Here is a 13,329-nt window from a genome sequence, read left to right on the forward strand (position 1 = left end):
TTGAGAATAAATAGTTATAAATGGAGTCAACTAGTTTAACTGGAGTCAAATACAAATTGACTGGAAAGAAGTGGTGGTGGGAAAATTGTCTTGGAGCAGATGACTCCTCAAGGGAGAAACAAAGATGGCTGAGAAGAGGGAGACACTGGGTCAGCTATAGGAGAAAGAAAGAAACAAAGATGGTTGACAAGATGGAGACACTGGGTCAGGACAGAGCTTACAGATAGACCAGACTCTTTCAGAGACAAAATACATTACTGTAAGGCAGAGAAACACAGGGAATGGAAACATCTCAAGGCTTTAGGTCCCAGGAGGGTGATTTCTTCATGAAAATAGAGGAGGTCAAAATAAACAGACAAACCGCTCCTGGGCTTGCAATCGTCTCTGCGAAGGACTCACGGTGGCGGTTCAGGAAGAATGGGTGCTGGCTGTTGAAACCTGGGTGTCCTCTGCACTGTCCTCCCCTGGCTGTCTTCCTCCTCCTTAGTATGGCTTCCCGCTGGGGTGGTGCTTCATGACAGGAAGAGGCTGGAAGGGGTGTCCCTGAGTGTTGCTGCATGGTCCTGTTCTTCTTCTTTATCCCTGTCTTCCCCTCCCCCGAGGTGCTCTGTTTGGGCCCTAGTATGCCCAGCCTGATAGAAGGCACATGGGCAGGGCCTGCTAGCTACATCCGGAATGTTCCAGAACTTGACAGCCCCTTGGGGGCTTTGGTGTAACCCTGATACAGCAGATGAGGGTGCACTCGCGCCCATTACAAAACAGATAGAAGGTAATGTAATTTAACAAATTATACTGAAAGATTATACTTTGCCATCATTTGTTCATCAAAAATAAATGAAAATGCATTTTCATTGGGCGGGAAAAAGTAGATCCCTAGTGTCAATGGCTGGCGTTGTTCTCTTCGTCTGAAATTACTTTATGCCAGCTGCTACTTGTAACTGTCTATCAGTCTCTTAAATCGACTGGGAGGAATTTTTGCCCACTTCGAAAGCTTTCTTGCATGACCGGCCTACTTCAAATTCCCCCAAAGCATTTAGATAGCATTGACATTTGGGCTTTGACACAACCAATCCATAACTTTCCATTTCTTCTTTTTTAGCCTCTCTAATAAACCAGTGCTTTGTGTTTTGGATCATTGTCCTGTTGCCAGATCCATGTTTGGTTCAGCTTAAGCATTAAGACAGGTGGCCTCACATTCTACTCAAGAATTCTCTGGTCCAATATGGAGATCATGGTTCTCTATGATGCTTTACAGTTGGTATGAGGTTCTTCTGTACAAAGGCAGTGTTTCACTTCAGCCAAACATGGCATCTGGCATTTCGGCCAACCAACTTCACTTTTGACTCATCTCTCCACATTGTCCCAGTAGTTTTGGTCATTTCCAGGTGGGGTCGGGTGGCCGTCAGTTGTGTCTTAATATTGTTTTTTGAGAGCAGAGGCTTCTTCCTTCCTGACCTCTCATCTAAGTTTGTGCAGTCTCTTTCTAACTCATGCACTTCAACATTGATTGTGGCAAGAGAGGACTGTAGATCCCTTGATAATACCCTTGGGTTCTTAGAGACTTCTGTGAGCATGTACTGGCCTGACGTTTGGGGAACATACTGTATATATGGAGGAACAAACCCGAGCAAGATGAACAAAAATAAGGAACAAACCTGAGCAAGAATTCTAAAGGCTGGACCCTCCAAGTTACTCTCCAATGATTTTTGTAATAATTTGCACCTGTATTTGTGCACCTGATTCAAACTTTATCCATTTTATAGAATGGTAAATGTAGTGTAGTGTAAATTTCTTCTGCCTAAGAAAATTGTATTTGTGTTTAATTGTATAAATGGCTTCATAGTAATAAATTATATAAAAAACATTGTGTGCAATTTGGTAAATTGGGTAATGATTATCAATGAATGTACAGCATAAATGTCCATGTATCCAAAAATCTTTTCCAGGGTGTACTTTTTTTCCACATGACCGTAAATACACATTTGTATTCGGATCAAACAGAAATATGCAGCAAAAAAAAAAAGAATGCAATTTAAAACAGTAAAGTGCAGGGCATATAATTCAATGTCCTGTCCTCTGGGTAGGTGCTCTTTCAATTCCATTTATTTTCCATTAAAACACTTCCAGAGCCCACATCACAATTATGTGCGAACATGGCTGTGTCACCTCTTTCTTTCCAGCCATTGTCACCTAAATCAAAAGATTTTAATGAACAGACCATTTAACAAGGAAAAAGCAGGCCCACATGAACCTCCAACAGACCATGGACAAATCAGAATACAGAAACAGCAGACAGGAAATAGTTTCTGTTTGAACAACACAATGTGGATGTAGACAACCAGTTGTAATAATAAATGATACACGCACACACACACACACACACATATTTATTCTGTCTCTATAGAATAAGAGAGAAAAAAAGAGAATCCTGCACACTGCTCCTGTTAAATACAACTTTTAAATTAAAATTATTAAATATATATTAAGGGAAGCTCACGTTTTCTGTGTATCATGCATCCACTGCAAGACCACAGTGATTGTCTACAGAGCAGGAAGAGGCTCTTGCCCTGCCTACATTCATGCCCTGCTCAAACACCTAATCCGTGCCAAGTTCATCATTGTTCCACCACAGGTTTTCAATGGGATAGCATCTCCAGGTCAGGTCAGTCAAAGCTCTTCTCTATCCTGACAACCCAATGGTGGAACCTGCTTCCCCTTAAAGCAACGACAGCAGCAGTCCCTACCAGAACGTCAGTAACCCTACTAGAACGTCTGTAACCCTACCAGAACGTCTGTAACCCTACCAGAACGTCAGTAACCCTACCAGAACGTCTGTAACCCTACCAGAACGTCTGTAACCCTACCAGAACGTCAGTAACCCTACCAGAACGTCAGTAACCCTACCAGAACGTCTGTAACCCTATCAGAACGTCAGTAACCCTATCAGAACGTCAGTAACCCTACCAGAACGTCTGTAACCCTATCAGAACGTCAGTAACCCTATCAGAACGTCAGTAACCCTACCTTTTTAAAGACCATCTCAAATCAATAAATCACATTTTTATGTTGATTACCGTTGGTGTTTATTGCGGTTTTAAGTATTCTAGGTACCAAAACCGCCCCACAGAAAGTCCCAAGTTACACAATAGAGAGTTTCTTATCACGAGACGCAGCCAGATAAGGAGTTGACATGCAGCAGTAACTATGACCAGGGTCCACACTGTCACTGATGTGCTACAGGGTCAGCTCCGCCAGGACTGCTGCTTTAACACACGGTTTCCTTTGATCTAATGTTAACAGGCTATGGTTATAAAAACAGAGAGGAGTTTACATCCATTTAACTTTCATTAGTGCGCATATAAATCACAGCAATCTGCAATGTAGTGCAAAGCTTTTGACAGTGAAGGCTTAAAGATAGCAGAGCACCATTTGCCATATGCCTTCAGATAAATCAGTCCGAAAAGCCACTGCAAATCATAAAAATCAGGGTATAAAAGCTTCAACGCCATCATTCGTGGAGTTTACATCATTTTACAACCAGGCAAATGCGTTACGGCTAAGACAACGTTCACTGGAGTCACTTTCCCTTCTAATTTTACTGTGGAAAACATCTGGTGGTGCGCTGCTATAACAATACAAATGTCTCTGTGGAGCCATTGGCTGGGGCCGGGTGGGTCTGTGTGTAATGCCAATGGGCGACTCCTGACATCCATATGAATGCAAGTAATCAGCTGCAGAAAATATATTCACCAACAATAAGTTTGCCCCAATATGCTCAAATTGCAGGTACTGTTTTCCTGTCTGAAACCACTGCAGACTAGGATGCTCTATTTTCTTAACTGAGTGGGGAGACGGGGGTCTGCTGATCTCAAGGGGTCCTAAAGGCAGATTTCTACAGTGACTCCACCCGGGGCCTCTCACTCCCTCTGTTATTATTTGTGAACATCATCTGAGAGGAAGAGGGGCCCGAGCAGGAAGTGGAATCTACCCTCACACTTCCCCCCCGACGGGCCGAGCTGCCACTGCTGTTGTTATTGTCTGGTTATCTGGGTTGAACATTCACCTCCTCATCATCAACACATTCATTTTCCCCATTCAGAATAACAGGTCCGTCTCAAACAATGATGGCAGAATAATCAGCAGAACACCCCAGGACGGAGAATTAAACTGTAAAGCCCGTAGCCAGTGTTGTGTCTATTAAATGTTGGTCTGCATTGCAGTTAATAGCTGAAATGCTGGACAATGGCAATGTCTCCCATTGTTACTGCAGCTCAGCTTTTACAGGTGGGTTGAAACGCATTGAATCGGTGGAGTTCAAAACGGCGTTCACACACTGACGGGGTAAGGAATCAAGAATGAATTTGCATTGAAAATACCAGGCCAACATCCTCTTAAGGCTATGCTGTCTCGCTGAGGTAGGCCTTTACAGAAGGGACAGAGGTTAAAGTAAGACCCTTTGCATATCTTTTTAAAAAACTCTTATGAAATATGGTTATGGGACATGAGATTCACGCTATATGAGCAATCGACTCCTGCTTCCTGAGTTGCCGCACAGGCACGGACATTTCAATGTATTATTTGCGGCGGGGTGCAGTTTTGCATAGATTTGAATACATGCATTAGTGATTTCTCTGCTTATTTTCATGCATGTGCTTCTCCTCGGCCCTCTTCATCACGCCTCATGATGTCCTTGCAGACCTGACAGAGACGCTGAGGACACCGTCTCAGACACTTTTTTCTTTTTTTTATGACAGCTAGATAGGTTGGGGGAGCAATTAGTGTCACCTGAAAGCATTCCTCCAGGGATGAAACCTCATCTCAGCCCAGGCCTGACACCCTAAAAAGCTCATCAGGAGCGGACAACCCTCCTTTATGTCCTGCCACCCTCCCCCCAGGCCCAAGGCAACAGATGAAAGGTTCTCCTCATCTCATATCAAGTTCATTAAAGCCAGCGCGGCTACCCGAGCCTCCATTACAGGAGCTGGCCTCATTCCTCATTCCCCAGCCAGGGTGGCCTGCTACTCTATTGGGAGGGGGAGGAGGTACAACTGGACCAGGGCTGGAGGGAAAATGACTGACTGACTTACTCAACACCTAGACAACCCGTCGGGAAAGAATGTGTCCTTAAATAATTCACAAACACAGCCTCCCTCAGAAGTGATCAGTGTGGCAAAAAGCTAATATGTATGCTGTTACTGTGGCTCCTTGTGGGGACTCTGTTTGTTTATTAATGGTGAATTTGCAAACGCATGAGTTCCTGGATTTCTTGTCAGAGAAAAGCTTAAACATCTCTCCTGCTGAAATCTTGGCGTAACGTATTGCCTGTCTCCACTATTCATTTGTCAGCTGAATGGGTAAATGTAGATCACTGACAAACACAGACATTTCCCTCTTCATCTTGCCGTGGTTTGTCAGGGTCTATGCCAAATGCATTTAGCTGTCTTAGTCAGAAACAGTGGAATTAAAAGGAAAGTGCCGGAATCAATAGAGCAATTCTCTCTGCAAGGGATAGTAGCTATGTGTAAGCTATTGGCAGTGTTTATTAACATTACTATTGATCGAAGTCACAGTATCAGGGGGCCTAAGGCACCGTCAAACCACAATCGTTAACCTTGAGTCAGTGTGAGCTGTAAACACTTCTCTATGCTACATTACATCGAATAGATCAACGGTTGTTGACAACCATCACATTATACCCCCCAAAAGATTACTTGACAGCTAATGTCAGAAAATGAAGATAGCAGTGTCTTAATATTCCTTAGCTAATCAAGCATCAACAGTATAAACATTCTGATGGAGGAGGCTGATGCATTTGTTTTTAATTATACCTTTTTTATTTTAATTAGTTTATTTTAAAAGCACAGCTAATACAGCTACATAAAACTACCATGTTAGTATTTGAAAACACAACCTGGGGTATGACAGATAATCGGCATCTTATTGAAGATAAATGTCTTGAATTATGTGGCACTTTGGAGCATGCACTTAGGGGAAATAATGAAAGCCGTAAAATCAACCAGTAATGTTTAGGGGAACCTATTGATTTTGTGGCATCTGGACAGAGACTCAATGAAATGTTGTTACAGCATCTTTTGATGAATGACACATATTTGTGTCTCCAGTCTATGTTGCACTGCAGTCATGACTCAAGCAACTCCCTTGTTTCTTGTTTTACCTCCTGTTATCAAATCCATTTCTGTCAAATTCCGTGGTCAGTGGATAAAATAAGTCACTAGTCAAGACTCAAGACTAAACATACGTCTGTAAATAAACTACTCACAAATCATAGATGCTAATGTTTAATCATATTCATGGTAGCCACCTGCTCCCAGTGCTAGTTGCATCTACTATGTTCATTTGCATAATTTTCATTTTTGTCCCCATTATTCAACATTTCAGATTTCACCAGTTTAAGGACATTCCTGTCCCCTTTATGTGGTTTAATCAGAAACACACACGCACACACAAATGCAAAAAAATAAGTACAATTAGTTTCCTATCTACTCCCATTTAGACATTACTCCGACTAAACATTCCAGGCATTTTATTGATTGGGACATTGGGAAAGATAGAGGACAGACATTACCACCCTATAATGGGCCAACTATGTACAAAAAGGGCTGCAATGTCTGGTTCATCTGATATGGATCAACATACGCTCAAATTAAAGTTGGCAGTCTGCACTTCAACCCTAAAGTAATTATACTAAATAAAACATTCTGAAATACTGAGCCGATAAAAATAAACAGATAATTTTGACTATCCATGTTTATCTCTGTGTGGAACAGCTACTACGTACTTACCTAAGCAATTGTATTAGTATAGAATATTATATTTGCCTTAATTGCACATTTAGAAGTGCCATTTGCACTGCATTTGCCTTCATTGCACATCTGCACATTCCACTTGTAGTATTCATATACTTAAATACTTATAGATTTTCTGCCCTCTATTTGCACTTCTGGTTAGATGCTAACTGCATTTCGTTGTACTGTATTTGCACTGTTCAGTGGCAATAAAGTTTAATCCAATCTAATCTAATAATATCTGAAACATTGTAGCACACAATTTTGCTCAGTATTTCAAGTGATTTGTGTGGTAATATCCCATTGAACAACTATTCAGCTTTTAAAAGCACCCCCATTTTCTCACAGCTGTATCTTGCATAGCTTTGAGGGAGCCTGATACACTTTGATTTGAATTGGTCCCTGTTTCCCAATAACACACCCCTGGGCGTTTGTCAAATCACGCCAGGAAATCGATCGGAAGAGAGCGGTAGAGGGAAAAAGAGGGAGAGAGTAAAATATAGGGGAGCGAGGGGGAGATAGTGATAGATATAGAAAGGGAAGAGTGGGAAGCAGAGAGAGAAGGTGAAGGAGAAGGTAAAAAGATAACTGTGCGATGCTGGAATGGGACTAATCGCAGTATGATAGTGAGATGATATCAGTGTACCTTGACCTTAGGAGCAGCTGGTGTGACAGATCCCTCTCTACTTTCTGGTTTGAATGATGCTGCGTCCAGACTCATGGCAAATCCTCTCCAAACAATGCTTTGTGGTTCCAGTAGAAATCTACCACTGACTCTGAGACGCTTCAAAGTTTCTCTGCTTCATTCCCCTTCAGCGCCTCGTGCCATCACTCTCCTTTCTCTTTTCCTCTCCTTCTCTTTGATCCTCTCGCTCCGTTCTGTCCATTCTGTCCCTGTTTAATCAGAAGTGGGGACAGGAGGCCCGTCTGACGAGAGATTGGAGAGTCCACAGGAGTATGTAACAGGAGTGTCCCAGACATTAACCGCTAGAGAATGAGCCAGCTAGATGAGTGGGTAAGGCAGCAGAATGGATCAGAGAGAGCCAGGTGGCCTGGAGAGAGCTGATAACTAACCAAAAGGCTTTATTTGATCAGAAACACTCCTCATTCAGATGCTCAGACTAACTTTGGAAACTGTACCTGTCGCCTAAACACATACTTAGAGGTGACTTTTACCCATTTTTACCCCTGATAATATTTATTTCGACTTTCTCCACATTGTGGTTTTATAGGCTTCATTTACAGTGGGGAGAACAAGTATTTGATACACTGCCGATTTTGCAGATTTTCCCACTTAGTTCTTGACCGGGTTTGCACACACTGCAGCAGGGATTTTGGCCCACTCCTCCATACAAACCTTCTCCAGATCCTTCAGGTTTCGGGGCTGTCGCTGGGCAATATGGACTTTCAGCTCCCTCCAAATATTTTCTATTAGGCCACTCCAGGACCTTGAGATGCTTCTTACGGAGCCACTCCTTAGTTGCCCTGGCTGTGTGTTTCGGGTCGTTGTCATGCTGGAAGACCCAGCCGCGACCCATCTTCAATGCTCTTACTGAGGGAAGGAGGTTCTTGGCCAAGATCTCATGATACATGGCCCCATCCATCCTCCCCTCAATACGGTGCAGTCATCCTGTCCCCTAGGCAGAAAAACATCCCCAAAGAATGATGTTTCCACCTCCATGCTTCACGGTTGGGATGGTGTTCTTGGGGTTGTACTCATCCTTCTTCTTCCTTTAAACACAGAGAGTGTTCAGACCACATGACCTTCTCCCATTCCTCCTCTGGATGATCCAGATGGTAATTGGCAAACTTCAGACGGGCCTGGACATGCGCTGGCTTGAGCAGAGGGACCTTGCGTGCGCTGCAGTATTTTAATCCATGACGGCGTAGTGTGTTACTAATGGTTTTCTTTGAGACTGTGGTCCCAGCTCTCTTCAGGTCATTGACCAGGTCCTGCCGTGTAGTTCTGGGCTGATCCCTCACCTTCCTCATGATCATTGATGCCCCACGAGGTGAGATCTTGCATGGAGCCCCAGACCGAGGGAGATTGATTGTCATCTTGAACCTCTTCCATTTTCTAATAATTGCGCCAACAGTTGTTGCCTTCTCACCAAGCTGCTTGCCTATTGTCCTGTAGCCCATCCCAGCCTTGTGCAGGTCTACAATTTTATTGACCCGGCCCCGGATGAAGCGGAAGAAGATGTCATGTCCTTACACAGCTCTCTGGTCTTGGCCATTTTGGAGTCTGTTTGATTGAGTGTGTGGACAGGTGTCTTCTATACAGGTAACGAGTTCAAACAGGTGCAGTTAATACAGGTAATGAGTGGATAACAGGAGGGCTTCTTAAAGAAAAACGAACAGGTCTGTGAGAGACGGAATTCTTACTGGTTGGTAGGTGATCAAATACTTATGTCATGCAATAAAATGTAAATGAATTATAAAAAAAATTGATTTTCCGGATTTTTGTTTTAGATTCAGTCTCTCACAGTTGAAGTGTACCTATGATAAAGACCTCTACATGCTTTGTAAGTAGGAATACCTGCAAAAGGCAGTGTATCCAATACTTGTTCTCCCCACTATAGATTACATGTTTTGGCCAGCAGTCTACAAACAATACCCTACAATGACTAAAAGAAAACATGTCTTTAGAAATTTGTGCAAATGTATTAAACATTTACAGAAATATCTAATGTAAGTTAATATTCAGGATCTTTATTCAATACTTTATAGAAGAACATTGGCTGCAATCACAACATACATACACTCACCTAAAGGATTATTAGGAACACCATACTAATACTGTGTTTGACCCCCTTTCGCCTTCAGAACTGCCTTAGTTCTACGTGGCATTGATTCAACAAGGTGCTGAAAGCATTCTTTAGAAATGTTGGCCCATATTGATAGGATAGCATCTTGCAGTTGATTGAGATTTGTGGGATGCACATCCAGGGCACGAAGCTCCTGTTCCACCACATCCCAAAGATGCTCTATTGGGTTGAGATCTGGTGACTGTGGGGGCCATTTCAGTACAGTGAACTCATTGTCATGTTCAAGAAACCAATTTGAAATGATTTGCACAGTGGTAACAAGGCATGATGGATCCATGTTCTCATTCTGTTTACGCCAAATTCTGACTCTACCATCTGAATGTCTCAACAGAAATCGAGACTCATCAGACCAGGCAACATTCTTCCAGTCTTCAACTGTCCAATTTTGGTGAGCTTGTGCAAATTGTAGCCTCTTTTTTCCCATTTGTAGTGGTGATGAGTGGTACCCGGTGGGGTCTTCTGCTGTTGTAGCCCATCCGCCTCAAGGTTGTGCGTGTTGTGGCTTCACAAATGCTTTGCTGCATACCTCGGTTGTAACGAGTGGTTATTTCAGTCAAAGTTGCTCTTCTATCAGCTTGAATCAGTCGGCCCATTCTCCTCTGACCTCTAGCATCAACAAGCCATTTTTGCCCACAGGACTGCCGCATACTGGATGTTTTTCCCTTTTCACACCATTCTTTGTAAACCCTAGAAATGGTTGTGCGTGAAAATCCCAGTAACTGAGCAGATTGTGAAATACTCAGACCGGCCCGTCTGGCACCAACAACCATGCCACGCTCAAAATTGCTTAAATCACCTTTCTTTCCCATTTTGACATTCAGTTTGGAGTTCAGGAGATTGCCTTGACCAGGACCACACCCCTAAATCCATTGAAGCAACTGCCATGTGATTCGTTGATTAGATAATTGCATTAATGAGAAATTGAACAGGTGTTCCTAATAATCCTTTAGGTGAGTGTATATTCTTGAGTATGTCTCTACCAGCTTTGCACACCTGAATTTAGGCAGTCTCCCATTCTTCCTTTTAAGCTCTAGGAAAGGTCTTGCTGATTTCAGATCTCTACCATTTCACAATGATGGAGCCCACTGTGGTCCTGGAAACTGTCAATGCTTTAGCAATTGGCAATTTTCCCCAGATCAATGCTTTTACAAAATTGTCAGAAGTCAACAGAGTTCCTTAGACTTGGTTTTTGCTCTGACACGCACTATGAATTGTGTGACCTTATATAACATAAAGGCTTGGAATTTCCATTGCGAAATAAAGTGGGGCGGCTAAAAATAACGAGACAACAGACATAAAATACCATACAATCATCTATTGAAGTTGGGTTTTCTTTTCTCTTCTTTCATACCAAGGAGTATTTTACAAAATGGAACAAAACAGGAGATACGAAAGAAGAACAAAGTCTTTCCGGTCCTGGACCGTGTAAAACAAAAAAAAGGAGATCAGAACAAAGCAATAAAACGACTACTGTTCTGACTGGTACTACGTACTCTACAGGGGCAGATACAGTTGACTAGAGCTGTCATAAGCTATGCGATTAGCGCCGCTGTAAGTACCAAGGCTTGTTGTCGGCTGCTGTTTTCCCTTCTTTTTGCATCTGCTCTCCCACATTTCAGCTCCAAAATGAGCTCAAGGCCTCCGGGTTCCCGCCCTAGCGGTGCTCTATCCTACTCACACAAGAGTAGGCTGTGTTCCCTCTGAGTCCTCAAGCTCCCTGAATGGGATTCCCCCACAACAGATAGGTGTGTGTGCCTTTCTAAGTCCAGTCAATTGAATCGGCCACACATGGACTCCAATCATGTTTCATCTTAAAGATGAGGAAAGAACACTGCAGGTGAGTTCTATTGAACCTTTAGGTCTGAATACCAACTGTATTTTCATACAATGTTTCAGTTGAACATTTTCAATAAGCAGCACAAATGTCTATGGTTTTTCCTTCGTCATTATGATGTGTATGACTGTGTGTAGACTGTGTACTAGAGAAATCAAGTCTGAAACAAAACATGGAGAATGTGAAAGGGTCTGAATACTTTCCCGAATGCACCCTATAACTGGCTTATATATTGGGATATTGTCACTTAATAGACGGTGGTAAACCCCTCCCAGGTTGAGGTGATACTTTGTCTGTATGAGGATAAAAAAAAATCCTTAATTCTTTTTCACAGAAAATATAGCAATTCCTATGTGAAAGAGAAATTCAAGAAGATTAGATTAATGAAAATTGGAACAAAGTGATTCATTTTTTTTTCTCCAAACCAATCTCTGAGGTTTTCTATTTGGATGACGCTGCATCCAACTCATTTGTATTACAGAATGTGGCTTCTAAGTGTGGTGAGCATTACAAGAACATATAATGTATTCACGGTTGTTAGCTGAAGAAGTGAGGTTGAGCCACCCAGCTAATTGCAGTCAATTTCTCTGATACATATTTATTCCTCGCTTGTAAGATTGCAAGAGCACTGCGAGGAGAATTGACCCAACACAGAAAAGGTATGGTCTTGACTCCCCTTCCCTCAGACATGTTGGTGTGCTGGTATAGGAGAGGGGCTACCGAGCGTTCAGAGGCCTCAGGGTGCATCTCTGTACGTGTTTAGAAACTTTGCCAGACGTCTCAGTCGATAGGGCTTTGGTGTAATTAAAGCGGAGCCACATAAAGAATCCTAATTATAAATAAACCTTTCCAGCGTATTTTTCATCCATGGCCTTTGGCTCTCCTTCTCCTCCATTCCTCTCCTCTCTCACCTCCACTGGTCTGTCTGTCTGCAGGGATAATGAGTCCCTACCAGGCGAATGACGGGTGGAGGAGAACAGAACCCTGGAGAGAAGCACGCTCCACAAAGTTTTTCTCCAATTACACTTGGATGGGAGGCTCCCTCCTTCCTACGACTCCCCATGGTAATCACCGAGGAAGGGCCAACTGGCCCCACTGTGCCCCTACTGTTGCAGAGTGGAGGCCTCGTGTGTTCACCGTCTGTTACAGGGGAGTTCGGGCGGAGTCCAGGAAATCAGACTGCGGAGGAGTTAGTCATGAAACTATCACGGTGGTAAACACGGAATTAATAGCACTTATTGATATCCTTATGTCGGGCTTGAGGCAGAAAGCAAATTGCGTAAAAAAGGCCTGTTTGAAACTACCTATAAATCTGGTGGTATCTGCTGCATTTGCAACGTTTCATGAATAAACAAGACAAAATGTAGAGGTACGTCTGAAGAAAGAACGTTATTGTCTATGGAACACATTTTGAGGCTTTTTAGGTAAACCATGTGAGTCAACTACACCATCTTGCTGATGAATATGCATGGCAACATTCTTGCTAGAGACATTTTATGATTACCACATGATTCAATTACATTACAAAAGTGGCACAATGTCTTATGGGATTATGCTGATTACAAATTAAACAGCGGTGGATTAATTCAATAACCACTGTCATTGTTACCACTGCCGTTCTGATCTAATTGTACTTGGTTATCACAAAACCTAATCTCTATAATGAAACAGAAAATGTGCAGGATAACAGGAGTGTACGTCCCTGCCGCAGTGGATGCAGAGCTTAACTTTGAACTTCAGGAGGACACCGAGATGATCAGAAAGGCAGAAGCAATCAATTTACACAGGCTGGAGCTAAAATCTATTTTCTCTGGCCTCCATTATCTACAAGAAAAGATGAAAACGAGATTAGTGTCTTAAA

The 13,329-nt window shown here is 42.7% G+C and overlaps 1 protein-coding gene and 1 long non-coding RNA gene across 9 annotated transcripts in view; one reads left to right on the top strand and one right to left on the bottom strand.

The window, feature by feature from the left end:
- Nucleotides 1–12,809, top strand: part of LOC109615990 — a 35,383-nt gene extending 22,574 nt beyond the window's left edge. Inside the window, exon 3 of the long non-coding RNA XR_002197031.2 lies at nucleotides 12,404–12,809. This is a non-coding gene — a long non-coding RNA (uncharacterized LOC109615990). The remainder of the gene's footprint in view (nucleotides 1–12,403) is intronic.
- LOC105010768 (seizure protein 6 homolog) overlaps nucleotides 1–13,329 on the bottom strand; it is a 183,940-nt gene that overhangs the window by 66,664 nt on the left and 103,947 nt on the right. The gene's annotated exons all lie outside the window — the stretch shown is intronic.

This window comes from Esox lucius, chromosome 7, assembly GCF_011004845.1.
Source record: "Esox lucius isolate fEsoLuc1 chromosome 7, fEsoLuc1.pri, whole genome shotgun sequence".
Lineage (NCBI taxonomy): Eukaryota > Metazoa > Chordata > Actinopteri > Esociformes > Esocidae > Esox > Esox lucius.